This window comes from Coptis chinensis, chromosome 3 (genome assembly GCF_015680905.1).
Source record: "Coptis chinensis isolate HL-2020 chromosome 3, ASM1568090v1, whole genome shotgun sequence".
In the NCBI taxonomy this organism is placed as follows: domain Eukaryota; kingdom Viridiplantae; phylum Streptophyta; class Magnoliopsida; order Ranunculales; family Ranunculaceae; genus Coptis; species Coptis chinensis.
In genome coordinates this window covers 68,189,247-68,211,715 of record NC_141458.1, presented here as the reverse complement: position 1 = coordinate 68,211,715, position 22,469 = coordinate 68,189,247, and the positions used below count along the sequence as shown (strand labels likewise).

Below are 22,469 nucleotides of genomic sequence, written 5' to 3'. Positions count from 1 at the left end.
ATGCAGAATAAGGATTTTTATTTTTATTTTTTTGTTGTTGTTTAAGTTATTTACGAATTATGCAGAATAAGGCAATTTTTATTTTTTTATTTTTTATTTTTTTGAGTTATTAATTTTGCATACAAAATCTAAGCATGGGATATAAACATCTTACTACACATGTGACATATTACATACCGAATAATGTATTATATTAATAGTCAGTGCCGGCCCTGAGCACAAGCGAGACAGGCGGGTGGCTGGGCCCCCCTAACTTTGGTCCAAAATTAGGGCCCCCAATGCTCAAACCAATACTATACACTAACACTGGTCTGAGTTAGGCACAAGCCCAAATAAAAGTGAAATTTGGTCCAACAAACAGAAAAGAAAAAACATGAATTAAAAACCAACGATGCAAAATCGTTACGGTAAATTAAACCGACCGGAAAAAAGAGAAATAAACCGGTGATTCTTCTCTGTCTCTTTTTCTCCAATTTACCAACTCTCTTCCACCAAAAAAACCATTGTTACTTCCTCTAAACCTCTAAAAACCTATTTCTGTTTTGAGATTCGATCACTCGACGCAACTCAATCATTCAACAAGTAAACAACTAAACACTTGATTATTATTTCTGATTTTTCCATTGTTGTTATTATGCCTCCTAGAAATTATCCTTCTGGCTCTGATAAAAGAAAAAAGAAGCAGAGAATAGATAAACTTGTTCAATCACAAAAGGGAGATATATTTAAGTTTTTTGGTAACAAAGGACAGATAGAGAGTTCTCAATCAAATGAAAATTTGGTTGATGTCAAACATATGAACGAGATTGATAATGAAGAACATGAAAATTTGTCGACTGAAAACGTTGAAGCTTTTGATAATGACGATGCAGAATTTTTAGTGAATGAAAATGATTAAGTTTGAGTGAATGAAAATGATGAAGTTTTAGTGAATGAAGACCTAGGTCAACCTACTACTGAGAATGAAGAGCAAGTGTCGGTAAGCTACTACGATCCAACAAATTGGGAGAAGCTTGGACAAAATTACAGAGATTTGCTTGTAAAGAAGGGTCCTATTAGAGTTACTAATTTTGTTTTTCCGAGAGACGACAATGGCAGACATTTCTCTTCCAAGAATTATACTCGAATAACTCCAAATGGAGATAGAAAAGATAGAGATTCCAAGCGGATCATTCGTAGAAAGAAATAGTTCGATGAAAATGTTAGTGAAGAGGTGCTACAATCAGCAGAACAATCTTTTAGAGTCAATTACTTCTTGTTCATCGTAGGCCAAGCCCTTTCTTCATTTAAGAGTAGGTTTGAGCGGTTCGAAGCGTACGAGGCAATTTTTAGATTTTTGTTTGATTTGAAAAAGTTGAAGTCTTCAGATCTAAATAGTTTAATGGCTTCTTGTGACAAACTTGATGAGTTTTTGAAACATGATAGAGTTTCTGATATTGATGGAAAATATTTATTTTCAGAGTTAAGAATCATGAGAGATCTTTTACCGAATGACACAAAGAAAGCGATCAATGTGTTGAATCATTTGAAATCACGAGATAGTTGTTTTACAAACGCATGGGTTGCTTATAGGATCTTGTTGATTGTACCAGTTATCGTCGCATCAGTAGAAAGAAGTTTTTCAAAGTTGAAGTTGAGCAAGTCTTACCTTCAGTCGACCATGTCACAAGAAAGATCAAATGGTTTAGCAATGTTATCCATTGAAAATTCTATGGCTGAAAAGCTAGATTATGAAGAATTAATTAGTGACTTTGCAGCTATAAATTCAAAAAGATTAAGGTTTCAATAGTGTTTAGTTTTTGTAATTGAATTCTACTTGATTAATGCAATTACATATTTACTTGCATATAAGTGGTTATGACTTCATTTTGGATAAGAAAAAGAAGATGCTCATATCTGTTTTTGTTTTGCCTTTTTGTTCCCGGTAAGGCCCCCCAAAACTCAAGGCCGCCCCTGCTAATAGTATATATATATCCTAAACATGCAACCTGTTCCACTCATACATATTTATATATGTTAGCAGGCGGATATATTCTATGTAGAGGAGGTATATATATACTGATAGGTGATCATCTCCCAAATGTGTGTTTTATTACCCTTATTTTACTGTATTACAACCCTTCTTACGTTTAATGAAAAGACAACTCTTAGCTTTTATTGCCTTTTTCAGGTTGTAGAGAAATTCATACCACTTATCATAAAAGCTGCGTCTTAGCACCAAAATGAGCATTAATCACGCTTATTATAAAGACTAGAAACTGCTATGAAAAAGTGTTGAAAAATTTAAAAGTCAAAAGTCAAAGTCAAAGGTCAAGGACTCAGAACCAAAGAGCTACAAGTCAAAGTCCTCAAATCAGAAGACCAGAGATAAATGTCCTCAACTCAAAAATGGTTTTTTCCAATACCTATCTTGATCAAGAAGGAATCAAAAAGAAAAAGGAAAAAACAAATGCATAAAGTGAAGTGTGAGGTGTCTCAAATGTAATGGAGAAGGGCAAATTAATAAAATGCATAAAAGTTGGGTAGAGAGAAGGTATCCATCGCATTTAGGGTCTAAACCAATTGGTTTAAATTTGTAGGATTTAATTTCTAGTCTTTTATTTTTCAAGTCTTTTACTTTATTGTTCTTCAATTTCTTTTCAATTCAATCTTGTTATTTTGCTTATTTCAATCAATCAATCAATCTTATTTTGTTGTTCTTTGTTTCAATCTTCATTTCAATGCTTTCTTTCAATGTTTTCATGTCATTTAAATCTTCAAACAACTTAAGTTTTCATGTTCTTCATTAGCTAAAAACTAAACAAGTTCTACACTAAGAGTCTACCTTCCTTCTTCTTCAACTCCTACATTCAAACTCTAAACAATATAGGATGAACCACATTCAAATCAACTTTGAAGATACTTCTAAATACACAACTTCAAATGGCGTCGCAATCATGGATTGGAGGAGCAAGAGTGCTTAGTTGAGCATCTAAGGAGGAAGCACCATTCTCACCTTTCCATTTCATATTTTTTTAAATTTTCGTTGTTTTTCATTACTGACTTTACTTTTTGCAAATCAGGGTTCAGGATCAACAAGCTGGAGAGGAGCTGAAGTTGTGAACGAAAACCGACAAACTTTCACCGGAACTGGACAAGCGACCGCATTGGCGTCCGCGCCGTAGCTGGAGCGCGACCGCCCAGGCACCTCCACACATGCGTGTCCAGTTTTTTCCAGTTCCAGTTGATTTTTCATGTGTAGTTGAACTACAGGCCCGAATTTTGTAATAAAGTAGGATAAATTAGTGAAACTTGTTTGTAATAGTTAGAGATAAAAAGAAAAATGAAAAAAAAATTAGAAAAAATGGTTTTTGATTGATTTTTGTGTATGAACATGAGTTGAAACTTGGTTGAAGTTGTAAACTTACTAAGAGATTAGAGTTTTCATTGCCTTGGGAAGTTCAATTGTGCGAGGCAAGTCATGAATCATCGCTTGCACACTTTGAATCAACTTGGTAATTATCACTCTAAGTTCATTTAACTATAGTTAATCTAGATAATCAATCTTAAATAGTTAATATATTAGATTAGTTTAGTATTAGTTTAGTTTTAAGTTTTGGGCCCTTGAAGGCAAAGTTGTTTAATTATCAAAAATCCAACTTGTAGGCTTTTTAAGTGGACTTTTATTGTAACTTAAAACAGGGTAAAGCTCAGAAGGTTGGGCCTGATTCTCAAATCACGCGCCAACCGACGTTGCCTTCTCCTCAAGCAACGTGTAAGCACATCTTGAGAGGTAAATTCTAAACCTCCTCGAAGCCAATGTAAGAGGATAACTTGTTTGTTCAAGCATGCTTACATGATTGTTTGAAATTTAATTTCCGCACTACAATTTACATTTACGCATAAGGCTGAACTCGAGCCATATAACAACCATTGTGAAGTCATTCCCCAATGTAGATAAATCGGACGTTACTTGATTCTTGAAGCCCTAAACCAAAACAATAAATTAAAATCAATCAACTAGAGCCCAAGCAGTCACGCTCCTCCAGAAAAGGACAAAAATATAGTCACGAGGATTTAGAGTAATCATTTACTAGATTCCGGTGGACCAACTACCTTCCTCACTCCCCCTCCCCCAGATTCATCGTGAGTGAGATTCTTAGTAGCACACCACTTGGTAAAGTGACTGCCTACTCTTCTGGGACTTGTAGTAGAGCCATGTTAGTCTCGCGTCCAATTGTTCCTTTGAACAGGGCATAGTAATCTATAGACCAAGCAAATATTTTCAAAAATTCAAAAAATAAATTTCTACTATTTGTGCATCATCATTGATTAAGCATTCAGGTCTTATCAATATGCATCGCAACCGTCATGGAATTACAATGCAAACCCATAACCTTGTTCTTTTTGCAGTAGTCCTTATCACTGGTTATCCCATTGTCTATCATATACCGAATTGGAGTCTACTACGAGAAATCCTTACGATTACGAACTTCAATTTTCAAACTTCTCTAGTACCCCATACACTCAAGAGTTTTCTAATCATGTCGACTGATAAGTACCCAAAACTATGTTTTAAACCCCGTAAAGACAACATTTGGGTCAATTATATGTTTAATAAATGTAAATTAATTGTATTTTCATGTTTTCACAGGTTTCAACAAACAATGATAAAATACACACAAAACCTGTGTTTTAGCACGAAATACAGCCAAATAAAGCTTGGACTTGAAATCTTCAGTATCAGTTCATTTAAAGCTCCAAACTGCCAACAAAGCTCATGGACTTAGAGAACCATGTAACAAGTTGAAGAATCCAAACTTGAGTCCCAAAGCCAGCTAAGGAAGAGATTTTCGGGTCAAAAACTTGGTCTAACTAACCTAAATCATCCCAAAAGTCAGGAGAAAACTTCAAACTATGATATCTTCCGTCTCCTAACTCTGATTCAAGCATTTGACCAGCTAAAATGATCAGTGCAGAAAACTTTATGTAATGGTATATAGCATCCAAAAAATGGTTGTACAGTTTGGAATATGAAGATAAAGCCAAAGCCTGTTACTATTTAGTCCAAGCCCATTACTATTCCAGAGAATATTTCTAGAATATTCCCTGGGATATTATATTTTATTTGTAATCGTTAGATTTAGATTAGATGGATTGAATCTAGACCGTCAGAAAAACTATGAATAGAAGGGTATAGTTTTAGTTTTTCTCATTGAATGGTTAGCATTCAATCATAGGAGTAGAGTAGTTTACTGTTTTTCTAGTGTAATGAAGAATTTAATTTCTAGCTTTTAATTAAAATGTTTTTAATTCAGTTTTATTTTTTGTTAATTATAATTCAGTTTTATTTTCTGTTAATTAGAATAATATTTTAGTTCTGTGATCTCAAAGTAGAAACTTTGCTCGAGTGAGGATTATATCCGTTAGGGAGGGTGTTTCGATAATTATAACGATTAGGAATCGAGTAAGTTCACCCAGAGATGGGGTTTTGAATCGATTCCACGCGCTATGGGTGCGAATGCTAAGGGTTAGGAATCTGACTATAAATTACCTAAATTATTATGTGTGTGTGTGTGTGTGTGTGTGTGTGTGTGTGTGTGTGTGTGTGTGTGTGTGTGTGTGTGTATTTTGGTTGTTTTCTTTGATTGGTTTGTTATTTTCAATTTTCTTGTTGCATGCTGTAATTTTTTCAGCCGATTTTTTGCTCACGTTTCTCAAGTAATTTCTTTCCCTATCTTTCTTGATACTTTGAGGACAAATCATCCATCTGTTTGGGGGTTGGAGAGAAATATTTTGCAAAAATTGGGCACTGTTAGGTTATTTATTTTTCTTTCTAAAAAGTCTTGTTTCCTTTTATGTGATGAAAATGGTATAGAAATCTCACATTAGCATTAGAATTAGTATTGGTTATTAGAAACTTATGTTAATACATACACAATAGTTTTTACATCTTTTCAAGAATATTCATGCAATGAGTGTCAATGACTATACATAGTAGTAATTTTCTGGGACCCATGGTTAGAATACTTAATTTCCAAATCCAGTGGGATCTCAACTTAGCCAAAAAGCCTCAACATAAGTGTATCCAAGTAATGACCCAAGGATGAAGCAATTCCGAGTAGAAAGAAATCACACGTCCACTTGCTTGACCGATATAGCCAAATAAAAAAATATACAAACCCAAAAAAATATATTTCCCCTAGTTTTCCCCGTTGAGCCTTTATCTTAGCCATTTCATTTTTCAACCATTATTTCCTTACCCATATCCATATCTGATGAGTTTGGGAAATATGATGAAGAGCATAAAAGAGAAGAGAAAGACCTTTACAAATACGAAAATTCGTTCTATCAGTTGGCGCCGATTGATAAATCCAGTTAGCTGTGTCAAAACCAAGAAAAAGTAAATTTCATGAAAGAAAAAAAAATAAATTAAATTAAATTAAAGTTATAAACTCCAAAAATAAAATCAAATGGAGTAGAAAAACAAAAAAGGGTGAAATATGGAATAGTTTTGAAACATAAGAATACTAGGTTTTCTCCAGTAATTATTTGAAGACCATATTTTCTCTAACTCATTATTTTGTTATCTCTTCCATTCCTTCTAAACCATTTTCTAAGCCCCGTAATACCTAATAAAAGTCATCTAGCTCAATTAGGATAGGTTAGTGTGATAGTAAGTGGTAGAAGTGATTAATCGACCTCGGCTTCTTTGGACGTCATTGAGAATGTGAGGAAACGTGTGACCACTGCACACTGGAGTTAGCAAAACTTGAGTGAAAAATATGAGAGAATTTGTGTTTCGACACATACCTGTGAGAACCTACTTAAGGACACTCTCTGAAGGATCCAGAAATGGCCCTGCTTGTACATTTCATTGTAAAGTTCACTACATGCATATTCATATGTAGATGTTTTGATTATTGTACATTTATTAACGTATGTTTCAAAGGAATTAATCTTAGTTCCCCGCTAGTGAGATGTACAGATATATGATATCTATTTTAGGGAACAAGCCTTTGTTACTGAGTCGTTGTAGTATAGGTGAAATTTGTGGGTATCTTCTCTGGAAAACTCTCACTAGGCTAAAACTCGTCCACTAGGGAATTCCTAGTGGTTTAAGGTCTTGTTGCATATAGTCAATGCAATTGCACTATGCGAAATGAGAATTAGCTTAAGACTACACATTTTTGGCCATTTATTTGTTTTAGTGTCTCTTCTTTACTTGATGACAAGCAAAATGTTATTTGAGGGTGGTTGATAAGTACCCCAAAATTGTGTTTTAAACCCCGTAGAGACATTACATTTGGGTCAATTATGTGTTTAATAAATGTAAATTAATTGTATTTTCATGTTTTCACATGTTTCAATAGACAACGATAAAATACACATAAAACCTGCGTTTTAGCACGAAATACAGCTGAATAAAGCTTGGACTTGAAATCTTCAATATCAGCTCATTTAAAGCTCCAAACTGCCAACAAAGCTCATGGACTCAAAGAACCATGAAACAAGTTGAAGAATCCAAACTTGCATGAGTCCCAAAGGCAGCTAAAAAAGAGAGTTTCTGGTAAAAAACTTGGTCAAACTGACCTAAATAATCATCCCGAAAGTCAGGAGAAAACTTCAAATGGTGATACCTTCCGTCTCCTAACTCTGATTCAAACATATGACAAGCTAAAATGATCAACGCATAAAACTTTATGTAACGGTATCTAGCTTCCAAAAAATGGTCGTACAATTTGGAATATGAAGATAAAGCTAAAGCTAGTTACTATTTAGTTCAAGCCCATTACTATTCCAAAGAATATTTCTATAATATTTCCTAGAATATTTCTATAATATTCCCTGAGATATTATATTTTATTTGTAACCGTTAGATTTAGATTAGATGGATTGAATCTAGACCGTTCGAAAAACTATAAATAGAAGGGTCTAGTTTTAGTTTTTCTCATTGAATGGTTAGCATTCAAGCATAGGAGTAGAGTAGTTTACTGCTTTTCTAGTGTAATAAAGAATTTAATTTTCAGTTTTTAATTAAAATGTTTTTAATTCAGTTTTATTTTATGTTAATTAGAATAACACTTTAGTTATGTGATCTCAGAGCAGAAACTCTGCTCGAGTGAGGATTATCTCCGTTAGGGAGGGTGTTTCGATAATTATAACAATTAGGAATCGAGTAAGTTTAACCAAAGATGGGGTTCTAAATCAATTCCATGCGCTAAAAACGCTCGTTCAGAGATGAAGAGTCGTTATTAGGGATCAAAAATCGATGCCAACTCTTTTAACGGAGATATGATTCGCTCAAACGGATTTTCTATCTCTAAAATCAAAGTCTATTTTCTTTTATTTTCATTATTTTCTCACCTAAATTCACATCCACAAATTCACGTGATCATATTAGTTTTGTTTATAAATAACTTTTGCAATTTCATTGAAATGCGAACGAAATGACAAACCCGACCGCTGTTTTACAGTCAGATCATCGACAATTCATGGAGTTCCACCACAAATAGTCAACCACCATTCATATATCCACCTGGTCAGTCAGAGTACAGTTTCACCCAAAACCCATTACTATTCACATCACCATCCATATCAAATTCATATCCCACTCCACCATCTATCATAGACCAACTTTACCAAGAAATAGCCAAGCAAACAATACTAACTCAGCAAATAGTAACTACCTTATGTTTTTTTCAATCCGGTTCAAAAGTTGACACATCTGAGACTAATATTTTTCCCACCAGTCCAGAACCCAACCAAAAAGAGAAACAAGCTATTACTATAACAAGGTCAATTACTAAAGCCCATCCTGATACTCATGACTAGTTAAAAACCCACCATCCTCCACCTGACTATCGTGTGAATTCCAAATCTTATGATGATGTCTATATGACCAAAGTCACAGTGTCTTTCACAAGCATTAATGCATCATCACCCATAAATGAGGAAACTCCTGCAGAAGAAACTCAAGAGCATGTATTGGACTCAACACACTTGGAAAATGGTATTGAGAAAATTTATGAAGATCTAGGCAGAGCGGACAAAGAAAATGAAGTGCTTGGAAAGGAGGGAATAAATTCTATGGTGGAAAGTGGACTTCAATTTAGTTTGGCGGTTAAAGACTTATCGATGGAACAAATTTGTGACATACTTTTGCAGATATGAACCACAATCTCGTGGAAACGCCAAAACTAGATGAAGAATTCTTTGAGTCATCGGGATCATATGAAAAACCACTACCCCACCATCACCATCCCAATTTAACACCTATCCAACCTCCATTCATAAAAAAATCCACCAATTTCTGAGGACTGCATCATGAAACCATTTCAAAGAAACCTCAAATTTGCACTTAAGCCAATTGCCCTCGAGATCATTCATAATTTTCTAAACTTTCCCAGTAAAGAGACTTTGCCCAATATACAAACACAAAAGTCCATCATTTCAGTAGTTGAGAAACCTGGTATGTCTTATTCCCCATCATTTGAGCCTCATGAAGGATGTATACTACCAACCTCTCACTCTCTTGGACAAGTCAACTATGACGGGTTATTGCATAAATTCCATGATGAGTTACATAAGCTTTCTCTTGTCATTCTGTATAGTACACTCCAAATGCATTATTTCATTCTGTTTGGGGGTGTATGCTTTTATATGTTTTTCTATAAAGATCCCCAACTGTTTAGACTATTAGTATATCATTAACAACATATCATCCATCTTATGCATAGTCTTGGGGAATTTGACTTAAAATGACCCCGCACATATAGTCTTGAATATCTGACTATAAAAGATTAATGTTATGTTTTCTTGATGCATTCCTTAAGGTAACCGGAACACTTAACTTGGAGTGTGTGGTTGTAAGTGATGGAGCCTTAGTCCACGTATATCTCGCATATTCTTTGTAAAACACTTTTTACTCATCGTTTAAGTAAGAGTGACACTGTGGAGCGAGTATACAATTTTCTTTTTCTTTCTTTTTCAAAATAGTTGTTTTTCTCCGTTCTCATAATAGATGATTCTCGATACATCAATAGTCACTACACCATAACAGGCTATTTGCAACGGCAAAAAACCGTTGCTAATAATTTTCGCAACGCTTTTTAAGCGTTGCAAATATGGCGTGGGTAAAGTGTTGGAAATATTTGCAACGGTTAATAAGCGTTGCAAACAGAAATTTCCAACGGTTATTAACCGTTGCAAGAAAAACTTTCCAATGGCTTTTAAGCGTTGCAAATATTATTTGTAACGCTTGTTTATGCCTATTTCATACAAAATTTTAGCAACGTTTTTAAATTTGTAACGGTTATGAACCGTTGTTGATGGGTTGAAAATAAAAAAAAAATCTCATATTTTGTAGCAACCAACTAAACCTGCCCCATTTTATTAGGACGCACTTAACCTGCAAAAATAACACTACTTGTTCTATATTGAAACAAACATCTCATTTCCATATTGAAACAAACATCTCAATTCCATGATAAAGTCCCCATTGCCTTTTCATACCATTTGACAAGTAAATAATAGCAAACACAAGACTGAAAAAAATAGGATATTCGTTAAACCATGTATGCAATATAACTTCAAAATATTTTCTAAAAGTTACAAATTCATATTTACAAATAAGGGTAACATATTCAATACGATTTTCCAAGAAATCTCGAATCATTGCAATACTAAGTATTGGTGATGGCTTCACTCACTATAAATCCTAGTGTGGCTCCACAAAGTCCATCTAATTCCTAAAAATTTACAAAACAAATAATGAACTTAGAAATACAATAGTACTAGTTAAACTCATGCAATTAATTAAATATTTGAAAATCCACCTAAAGAAAGTAAGAAGTTGAACAAATGAGAAAATGGAGGGTGAAATTTTAAGCTTTTACCTTGATGAGGAGCTTGAGGTGAGCATGATCATTTGATTGGGGAGCAATTATTTTGGTCTACTTCTTGCTTTTCCCTCCCTCCATCAAATTGATACCCTACACAACACACTGAACAACACATGGAACGACAACAAAATAATCTATCTAGCTATTCTAAAAGGCTTTGAAACACTTTATATATAAACAAAAGCACCACTTCTATAAACCTAGGACTGTCCAAAAATATTGTCCTGCATCAACATGTACTAGCAAGCCATGGACCCAACATAACTCTAAAAAGGAAGGGTTGGAACATAACAATGTATAGAGGAGGTCGACCTACTTTGTACCAAGTGAAATTCAAATTTTCAAACAAACACTTGTGTCCAATGATAATATATAAAGAAAATAATGTGGATTCTCTAACCATGACACCCAACTAGAAGCATCTAGTCATCAAGACATTAGTTTCAAACACAGAGATAAATGGGGCAAATAAATTGTAGATAAAAAAAAAGGGTAAGAAAGAGTTGTACGAAAGATTTGTCTAACCTGTTTTATATTTCTTAAGCACAATGCAAACTCAAATACTGAGTAGTCCACCAATAGGGAAAACCAAACCTAAAAAGTCAACAAATAATGATAAATTGTGAAGACATTGACATGTGGTCGAGCCACACATCCTTGTAGAGTTAGTATAGCGAGTCATAAAGAACAATGAGGTCATGTGCTCCATTGCTCCGTAATATATATAAAGTATTCATTCCATGACTAGCTATGTATGTACTAGTGCAACTGTGCAAGTTATGAATGAAACAAAACTTATGTGCCTGTGTACTTAGTCAAATATGCACAATATATTACTTCCCAATAAGTGGAAGCTCAAAAGGAATTAATTGTGTGGAAGAAACAAACAAGATCTTAATAGTATTTAGCTTCATTTGCAGCTTTAACACGTGACTCTAAGTTGTGCTCATCAAGAGAAGAATTAAGGCTTTGAACATGCTCCCATGCTTGATATTCCAAATCTCTAGCTTCTAGTACCTCCTTGTAGAACCAACAAAAACATATAATTAAACTAATCACATTCTTTATATAGCTATTTTCAATTGCAAACACTAAACTCAACACAGAGAAATCCACTACGTTTTCTACTTTTCTTTTCCACTACATGATACTAGTGTAATCGCGCTCACACAAGCAGGCACACACGCACACGCAGAAAATAAAAAAATAATAACACAAAAGAAGAAAGTCCACGAACCAATCCTGGCCCCACCCTTGTTATGGTATAGTTAATTCATGAGGAAAAGTCGTCCATCCACCCCCCAAACACATTCATCACATATCTTGTTATGGTATAGTTAATTCATGAGGAAAAGTCTTCCATCCATATTAAACTAACAAAGAATCCCACAACAGTGCATAACACCTTAACTTTAATCAAAGCTACTTCAAACAACAATGTATATAGAGTATAGACACTTAACAACTAATCTTTTTCCATAGGAAAATGCTATAAATAGGAAACTCATTGCAAGTTATCAGCAAAACAAACACATCAATGCACATACAAATTTACCTGAAACTAGTTAGTAGACACTGTCTTTCCAAACTCCCTAGTATTATGAGCAGAAAAGTGAACAAGTGATCCTAGCCTTCAACAATTTATGTGGTAACTTTTCCATCCTCCAAGTAATGTTGTGGCAATAGTACAACATACAAAATCAAAACAAAACCTATAAGTGAAACAAAATTGCAAGCACACACTTCTTCCACTATACCCAATCAAACAAGCAGTACAACGAACGGGGAGGGAGAAGGTAAACTAAAAGAAGTGAACTACTAGTGAAATTAGGAATCTAGTGATTCATCTTGGATCTCAAGAAGTTCACATTTTATGAATATAACGAGCTAACTATGAATGCACTAAAAAAATTACGATGACCATCTATGAGCGTTCTTTAAATGGTTGTTCTTATTTCTGAAATTTGTTGGTGCATTGGCTATTAGCATATTATAAGCAGTATCTAAGATAACCTGAAACTTTTTCAAAAATCAGAAGAGTTACGGGTAGACACTGACCTGTGAGTTCCTTCAACACAATAGCCTAGAAGTCGAACTAAGTTTTTGTGACGCACATGACCAATAGCTTCAACTTCAACTCTGAACTCCTTCTCTGCTTCGCCTCTTTAAAAAAAACGAGCAATACATCTTTAGACAACAAAAAAGATGTACAAATATAACACAATTTGAAAAAGAACCATTTGTCAACTTACAGATTGTTGAGGAGCTTCTTAGCTGCCACTGGGGTCCCATTGATCAAATTACCACGGTAAACAACTCCATATCCACCCTCCCCAAGGACGTTTTCCTTCAAAAACCGACTGGTTGCAAGCTCTAAGTCCCTCAATGTAAACCAGTGTCCCCAACCAAGGTGAGAGAACTCAGGCAGGCCACTAAGTGGTGAAGGCACAGTTATATGATACGAAGAAAATGACCTATATACAGTAGCAGTCCCTGAGCTTCCTTCTTCCCCAGATTGAGATCCAGCGCCATCTTTTTCCACATGGTGAAATGAATCCGATTGGCTGCTATTGTTTGATTTCCCCATTCCCACATGGACCATAACCTTGTCCGACTCCTTGTCACTAGATTTTTCATGAATAGTTAGGAGAATCCCTTCACGAGGAACGAATTCATTGCTTGATACTTGCTCCACTCTTACCTCTTTGATTTCTTTAGATACAGTTGGAATTTGACAAAGGGGCATCTTATCGGTAGTCACTAGCAAAGATAAGAAAACCCTAACCTAGTGGTTGTGAGAGAGAAAAAGAGGATTTCTATTTTGACATACCAAGCGTGATTTCTTTTTTGTTTCCCTCTTTTCGAAATTTCGATGTTGCTTTGGCTTTTTGGATTTGTAACACTTCTCAAATGATTTTTAAGCGTTAGCAATTAATTCCGGAAATCCACTAAAAAAAAGTAACGCTTTACAACATTGCTAACACTTATATAGCGTTGGCAACTTGCTAACGGTAAATAACCGTTGCAAAACAAAAACGGTGCGTGTTGCAAATATTCTATTATGGAGTGTTGCAAATATTCTATTATGGTGTAGTGAGTGATGTGATTTTCCAAAAATAAAACGGACAATGGATTCCACATAGACCAACCCTTAGAAGTACACAATCTCCATTCTTCTAAGGGCGGTTTGAGGATCAGTTATGTGTTACTAAGGGTCACCCATATCACCATGCACTTTCTGTCTCAGCTTAAACCATATAGATACCAATTGTCCCTTGCTCACTAACATATTATCACGTCAACCATCAAATACATTTAGACAAGGACAAGGTACCTACAACAATCAGAACAGAGCATTAGTTCCCATCCCATTTTAACCAGAACTACCAAAATCCACCAAAAAGACCTAGTTCCACCACCTACTAGTGTCCAATCAGCTAAATCCTCCCATTATGTCTTGTGCAGTAAACCCCCCAACACACATAATTGAAGCCACAGTTTGACTGAATTGGGTTCAGTAAAGAGCCGACACGAAAGTTGCCTGAGATTACCTATTATGATTTGTTTTCAAAAGCTTAGCGTTTAGAATCACAGCTTTTTGAGTACGAGTTTCTTAAAACACCTCTCCATAATTTTCAAAACTAAAGGATATAAAATGAAAATTATACACCCCGGAATAACAAAAATGATACCGAATTCACGTATAATTTTATCTTCTTGTCAAAACCTCTATTTGGTTAGAGATACATTTTGATTGAGAAAAACAATTAATTAAAACACACACACATACACACACACACACACACATTTCATATGTGTCTGTATAGATAGTGTTTACATACTTTACGTTTCGCACTTTTTATCGTTAGTGTAATAATAATCATGCATGCATGTTAGATCTTCTGCATTATATATGTTTTCGAAAATACAAAAACCCATAAAAATCTCATAGTAGAATAATTATCCTTAGTACAATAAACCATGTATTTCTCATTCTATATCAAACAACCCACGCCCCAAACTTATTTGGGGGTGGTGTATTTTCATCATAAAGAACATAATACAAGTGTATCGCCGTTTTTGTTCATGTTTCTATGGAAATCTCTTTCCTTATCTCTTCATACTTTGAGGACAAAACATATTTCTATTTGGGGGTGGTATTGTAATATTTTGCAAAAACTAGACATTCTATATAGTAGATATAATAGTATATTTCTTCATTTCTTAAAAAAAAAAAAAAAAAAAAAAAAAAAAAAAAAAAAAAAAAAAAAAAAAGACCTAAAATATTTTTATGTTTATTATTAAAAAGTCTTGTTTCCTTTTTCTATGATGAATAAAAAGTTTAGAAGTCTCATTATAGCAATAGAGTAAGGATTTGTTCTTCGAACTTAGACTAATATACATACAGTAGTTTCTACATCTATTCATGAATGACATGCATCAGCATTTGTCTGTATATAGCAGTAAGTTTCCGAGACCAAGGTTAGAACAATTAAGTTCCATATCCTGTGAGAATCTAGTCAAAAGCCTCATCTAAATAATTATTGAGTGATGACACAAAGGATGTCCGGATAGAAAGATCACACGTTCACTTGCTTGATCACCACGCCATATCCTAGGAGAGAATTTAGGCCTTTTTTGGATCGATATAGCCAAATAAACGTCAAAAATCCAAAAAGATAGTTTTTCTCTAGTTACCCCCATTGAGCCTTCACTATTTTCTAAAAACCTTTTTATTCTTCACCAAAAATTCTTAACCCGTTACAACACACAATAAAAAACTTACCCAGCTGACGAGTTGAAAACTGGATGAATATCAGAAAAAGAGAAGAGCACACTACTAAAAATATGATTTTTTGCCGTAGCCAGTTGTGTTGGCAAAAGTCCAAAATTCGTGGAAAAATGTGTTTTGCCGCGGAAAGACCTTTAGCCACAATCGAGGCAATATTGAGTGTGGAAAGAAGTTTTTTGCCACGACTTTTGTCACCGCTGCAAAAGAGTAGACATTTAGCCACTGCCATCTCGTGGCAAAACATTGTTTTATATTTGAATTAGTTTTATTTTTTTTAAATAAATAAAGGGTCCTGTATTGGGCACTCACCAAATTCGATTGGGCAGCCTCCAGCCCAAGCCTAACAAGAAGCCCAACAGCCAAGCCCAATACACCCCACACACACACACACACACACTCAGTGTCCCGGTTACTCATTTTTTTTCAACTGTTCTAACTAGTCATCTCTCTTGCGAGTTCTGAACCCAAAAAAAAAAAGTTTTCTCTCGAACCGGTCATCTCTCTCGTGAGTCCTTGGTTTTATATTCTGAGTTCCATGATGGGCTGAGATCGCTACAACACCGACATGAAATTCGACATAAATTGTTTAAACCAATCATTCAAATTTCTTGTATTAATCACTCCTCCAATGTTGAGTTGATCAAGATATGCATTTGTGCTAATGAAGAAAGAAATAGTCAAGATATACAAGTACCAAACCGAATTATTGTTTGGAAAAGCCCCAAACGACACAGTGAGGTTGTTTTCAAGGTGCCCCAAATGACTTATTGACATCATTTTATATATGGGCCAAACGACCCAATGAGGCCGTTTGAATGTCTTTGTTGTTTTTTTTTTTTGAATATCTTTGTACATTAGTTGTATAAGTTAATATAAGATTTTGAGTTATACTAGAGCTAAATCAAAGTGAGGTCCTGTATCGGACAACCACCAAATTCGACTTAGATTTTGAGTACGTACATTAGTTGGAGCTAAATCAAAGTCTAGTTTCTTTCTTTCATGGTTCAAGTCCACTTCTCATTTTGCACCCAACTTCACTAAAATGAACCTCATGACAAACAAACCAAATTTTTTTAGTCCAAACCACCCAGCTATGTCGTCCAAGAGAGTCCCCAAACGACCTAGCCATGTCGTCCTGGAGATTGCCCAAACTACCCCGCCATATCGTTTAGCTAAAACGTCGAGAGTTTTGTCTCAAACAAACAACACGCACAAACGGCTTGAGTGTACACTGAAACGACATGGCGAGACCGTCCATTTAAGTGTACACTCAAATGATAAGGCGAAACCATTTGAGTGTATACTCAAACGACATAGGGAGACCATTTGAGTGTACACTCAAACGACCCGACCAGGATGGCTCTACTACACGTCTCAGAAGAGTAGATAGTCACTTCACCAAGTGGTAAAATGTTTAAAAAATTGTGCACCAAAAACTGAAGCTTTTTACTTCAAGCAAAATATCTAAAAGATCCCGGGGCATATACACACCAGTCCAAAATCTAGTACAAGACTAAAGTAAACTGCAAAACTAAACAGCCAACAAAACTAAAATGTGAAAACAAATAGAATACACAACTTCAAAAGATGTTGACTCCCTGTGTAGCTCAATGCCACCTCTCAGTGTAGCAGTACCTAGCAAGATACAAAAGTATAATACTAGTAACAGGTACCACGGGGTCCTGCATAACAACAGAAAAGGTGAACGATTAACAAACTATCTATGACGTGAAATTACCACCACAAAGCAACTATTAATAATTACTTACCTTCTATAGAGACCCCATTTTTGCACCCCAGGCATAATTCATTCATGATTTTGCCTTGAATTAAATTTGATCATATAAGGTGATTTGCTTTCTAGAGTCTTCATTTCTACTTCAAACTTCTTTCTTTTCATCTTCTTTTAGCATCTTTAGACTCTCCTCATCATGTTCTAACTATGGAAGAAGTTTCATTGCTTTTTGAGTTTTGAGCTGAAAATGACCAAAATGCCCCTATAACCCTGTGGAGCCCAAATCTCATTTTTTTCCACTCTTTCTTTGGATAAGATTATTTCATATTTGAATTCCCCTTGAAAAATCCTTCGAAATGAGTACAAGCTTGCCTAGGTTCCTTTTGGATTTCAGAAACCCTAATTTTGCCCTATCCCGTTTCAGCCCGTTGTGCGCACTGTTGAGTGTAACGATTTTTTGGAGTAAGATTTCGACCCAAGGGTATTTTTAAGAGTTCATGGACCTTCCTAATGGATTAATTAACATTTTTTGTGAAGAAGAGTTTGCCTAATTTTGACCCGGTCAAAGGGAATTTGCATCATTGAAAATATGGTCAAAATGGGCCTTTTTGTGGATTTTGGACTTATGCTCGTGGGCTGTAGATCCAGCTCGAGTTGGACCTTTTCATTAGGGTTTCTAGCCCATTTTCAAGCCTCCAAAAATCTAGAGAACCTTCCTTAATTGTTTGATTTGATTTGATCCCTAAAATCAAGAATATTCTAGAGAATATGCCATTTTGGAGCCAAGTTTGGAAACCCTGGATTATGGGCTCATTAAGGACGTGTAGGGTTTGATTTTTTTCCCTAATCCATCTAAAAGATCCAAAAACCGAGGGTCAAGATCGCACCCCTTATCCCACCTCTTGAATCAAGGGCCAGATTTAGGAGGTGCATCTAGAAAGATATCAAGCCATTGGATTTTTCTTAATCAATACTCAGCCATTGGATCAAATTCATTACCATATTTGAATCCACGCCCAAAATCTATAAATTTGGGTCTCATTCACCTATAAAAAACATCTAGAGCTAAGGATCTGGAGCTAGGAATTCGGAGTTAATAATCTGGACCTAGCTATTCAGAGCTAATAGTCTAATAGTTTTCTTTTCTTGAGTGTTCTTCTTTTTTTTCTTTTCAAGTTCATCATTCTAGAGTAGAATTTCTTTAGTTTAATCTGGAGTTGAAGGTAAAATTTCGACTTTAAGGTTTTTCTAATGAAGTTTTTCGTGTTCTTCGTCTTTAGTCTTCTTTTCCCCTATTTCGATCTTGAGTAGAAGCTTCTTTTTACCAAAAAGTTGTTTTTTTCTCAAATCACCTGTTTCAATCCAAAATTCATAGTTGTCAATTCCAAATCAAGTTTATCATCATCATTCATCAACAATCAATCAATCTACAATCAAGTATGAGGCAACATTCCAAACAAGGTGACATCTTTCTTTTCCCTTTTATTTTAACTAGTATTGCATATTAGGATTACTTGTTTTTTTTTAGTTTTACTATAGCATATAGTCATTTGCTTTTAAATAATTTAGTGAAGATCATCCAACTTGGTAGATTAATGTTCAAGCTTTCTTCGTTCTCCTATCTCAAAACTTTACACCTCAATAGAAGTAAGGTTGGTTTTTACCAGGCGAGCGTGGGTGCCTAACACCTTCCCACATCGTACATTGACTCCCGAACCCAATAATCATCTAGTTTCGAGGGCTAGTCCTTCACATAGGTTTTACTCAACTTTTCCTTAATAAAGTTAGTGGCGACTCTAAAATCAATTGCATAGACCTAGGTACACATTTTTGTGCGTACACCTTCCTAAACAGATAGAAATGCAACGCTGAGAGAAAAACAAAGCAGCAAACATGTATAGTAGACGTGGGATCCAACAGTCGAACAAATCCCCTGTCATATGAATAGTATTAATACAATCCAAATGAAACACACTCAAAAAATAAAAAATAAAAAGTACTTTGGAAGGAGTGGGTAGTGTACTAGTTATAAAGTTCCAAAGACATATAGTATACAACTAAAGCCGCACTTGGAACCATAAGAGCTTTCATTCACAACTCCTGAATGTATACTCACATTTTAACAACCCCCCCCCCACACACACAACATGTAAAAGAAAACAATGACATTACATAGTAATAGAGCGCATGGATTTATATCAACTTTGATGGCACATCTAGGAGAGACATTAGCTCTAGAGTAACTTCTCAACAACTCATGAGTAAGTTGTCTTGAATATCTCTGCCCGGTATAAAAGCTGATTGGCAATCTCCAATCAAGTTGGAGATGATAGGCTTCAATCTGTTAGTTAGAACCTTGGATATGCATTTATATACAACATTACAACATACTATAGGCCTACATGCCTCAACTCTAAATGGTTTGGAGTTCTTAGGAACTAAACAGAGAAAAGTAGAGTTGATGCTTACATGTTTGTTCATTTTGGCCCCAACCACTACCTGGTATCATGAGTGCTCCAAACAAGTTATCATCTATTATCTTTTAGCACTTATGTGTTAACTGGAGGTCAAGGCTCCGTAATAAGTCTTTATCCATTTTCCATCTTAATTTCATCTCTTATTACACCATAGATACTAGCAAAAACCGGAAGAAGAACCTTCAGTACGTACCAAATTGGTATCAGGGTTTAGGGATGGACAAGCGTGACCAAGCCATGGAGGCATGGAGAAGCTCTCAACTCGCCAATTGGATCTCATGAACCAAATGATTGAAATGTTTGAAAAACTCAATATTTGTATGGATAAATGTATGTTCAACCTGGAGAAACTTCCCAATTACCAGCTCAAGTTTCCATTGGGCGGAATGGTGGGAATGGTGATTCCCAATACACTAGAACAAACAATTCATATGTGCCCTAAGCTTGGAAGAACATGTCACTAACAACTTTCCATTTTGAGGACCCTGCTCAAATGTGGTACCAAATTTTGAAGGAGGAAATGACACTTATAACATGGGAAGAATCCGAACTAGCCATGTTTACTTGCTATGGTCCCAATCCATTTATTGACTTTTTCGGCGACCTGGCTAAATTATAGCAAGTTGGCTCTGTACGAGAATATCAAGCTCAGTTTGAGCAATTGCTTGCGGAGGTTGGGCATCTTCCGCAGGAACGACAAGTGAGTTTCTTTTTTAGTGAGTTTCATCCTTCGATTAGAACCGATGTTCAGGCTGCAAGATTGAACTCATTATCTACAGCAATTGAGTTGGCCCGTTTGTATGAAGCACGAGATTTATCACAGCTGCGACCAGTACCATCGGGGGAATCGGCACTCAATGGTCACGTAAACTTGGTCCCATTTTGTGGGATTTCACAAAGTTACAAATGAAGTTCAAGGTAGCAGAAAAAGAAGTAATCTTGCAAGGTGTATCTCCTCCATATGATAAGCTACTTGGAGACTTACAATTTTGCCGTGAAGCAAAGAACTACCAAGAAGGGAGTATTGCTTCAATTACAATCACTTGGAGCTCCAGTTCCTAAGCTTAAGGCTGGACATCAACCTCCACAATTGCAGCAGATTCTGAATGCATTCCAGGATGTATTTGAATAACCAAAGGGCTTACCACCACCATGAAACCCAGATCACAAAATTCCTTTGATGGCAGGGAGTGAACCAGTATGCATCAGGTCTTATTGTTATTCACAATATCAGAAATAGATAGGCTTGTGGCCGAAATGCTCTCTACAAGTGCGATCAAAACCAGTAATAGTCCTTATTCTTCACCAGCTATTTTGGTTATAAAACACGATGGGTCGTCGCACATGTGTGTCGACTATAGTGCTTTAAACAAGCTCACAATCAAGGATCGCTTTCCTATACCGGTCATTGATGAATTATTAGATGAGCTACATGGTGCAAAGATATTTACAAAGCTTGATCTCCGAAGTGATTATTATCAAATTCGAGTGGTAGCTGATGACCATCAAAGACTGCCTTTTGGACACATCATGGTCATTACGAATTCTTAGTAATGCCATTCGAACACATCATGGTCATTACAAATTCACTATAGCATTTTACAGTCATGCATTACAAGGAAAGAATTTATTGTTGGCTGATTTATTAGAAGGAGATGTTAGCATTGGTATTGACTGTGCAAAAGTGATGTCCACAGTTGTTAGGGAGACGGTTCGTGGTTCGCACCAATCAACATAGCTTGAAATATTTGTGGTCCCAAAGAATTATTAATGTAGCTCAGCAACGATGGTTGTACAAATTGATGGGATTTGATTTTGTTATTGAATACAAAAAGGGAACAGAAAATACAATGGCAGATGCTCTTTCTAGAAGAAATGGTTCTAGACAAAATGAAGAGGAAAATGGTGAACTTGCAGCAATTACTCATCCAGTTCCTAACTGGTTAGAAGATACAAAAGAGGAAGTACATTCTAATTCAGTATTGCAAAACCTCATTCAACGCATCAATGACGAAGCAATGGGGCCATGAAAATTCCAAGATGGAGTTATCTTTTTTAAGAAAGAATTTATCTACCTGAAAATTCTTCTTCAATTAAAGATATCCTAGGATAGTTTCACAACAGTACCCATGAAGGCTATCAATAAACTCTTCAAAGAGTTCTGAGCTACTTTTTACTGGAAAAGAATGAGAACATATGCGGCAATTCATTCCTGCATGTGTTGTTTGTCAATGGCACAAATCAGAACAACTTCCTCCTATGTGGTTGCTTCAACCACTTCCTATTCCAAGTTGGGTATGGGAGGACATCTCTATGGATTTCATTAATGGTCTGCCTATTTCTAATGGGAAACTACTATTCTAGTAGTTGTTGATAGGCTGTCCAAATATGCACACTTCCTCCCTTTGTCACATCTGTGTACACGGCAATTGGCATTGCACGAGTTTTCTTTAATAATATTTTCAAGCTGCATGGTATGCCACGGACAGTTGTGTGTGATAGGGATCCGAGATCCACAAGTAGCTTTTGGTCAGAGTTATTTAAACTGAATGGAACTGATTTTTATTATAGTTCCGCATACC

The 22,469-nt window shown here is 35.5% G+C and overlaps 1 pseudogene across 1 annotated transcript; it reads right to left on the bottom strand.

Annotated features, from left to right (window-relative positions):
* Positions 1 to 10,566: 10,566 nt before the first annotated feature.
* Positions 10,567 to 13,629, bottom strand: LOC147510529 (putative receptor-like protein kinase At5g18500 pseudogene; annotated as a pseudogene). Its single transcript, XR_015216008.1, has 4 exons — positions 13,136 to 13,629; positions 12,942 to 13,046; positions 10,878 to 10,985; positions 10,567 to 10,730 (listed from the first exon to the last, which is right to left on the bottom strand). The product of XR_015216008.1 is annotated as a putative receptor-like protein kinase At5g18500 pseudogene (transcript).
* Between the last annotated feature and the right edge of the window lie 8,840 nt (positions 13,630 to 22,469).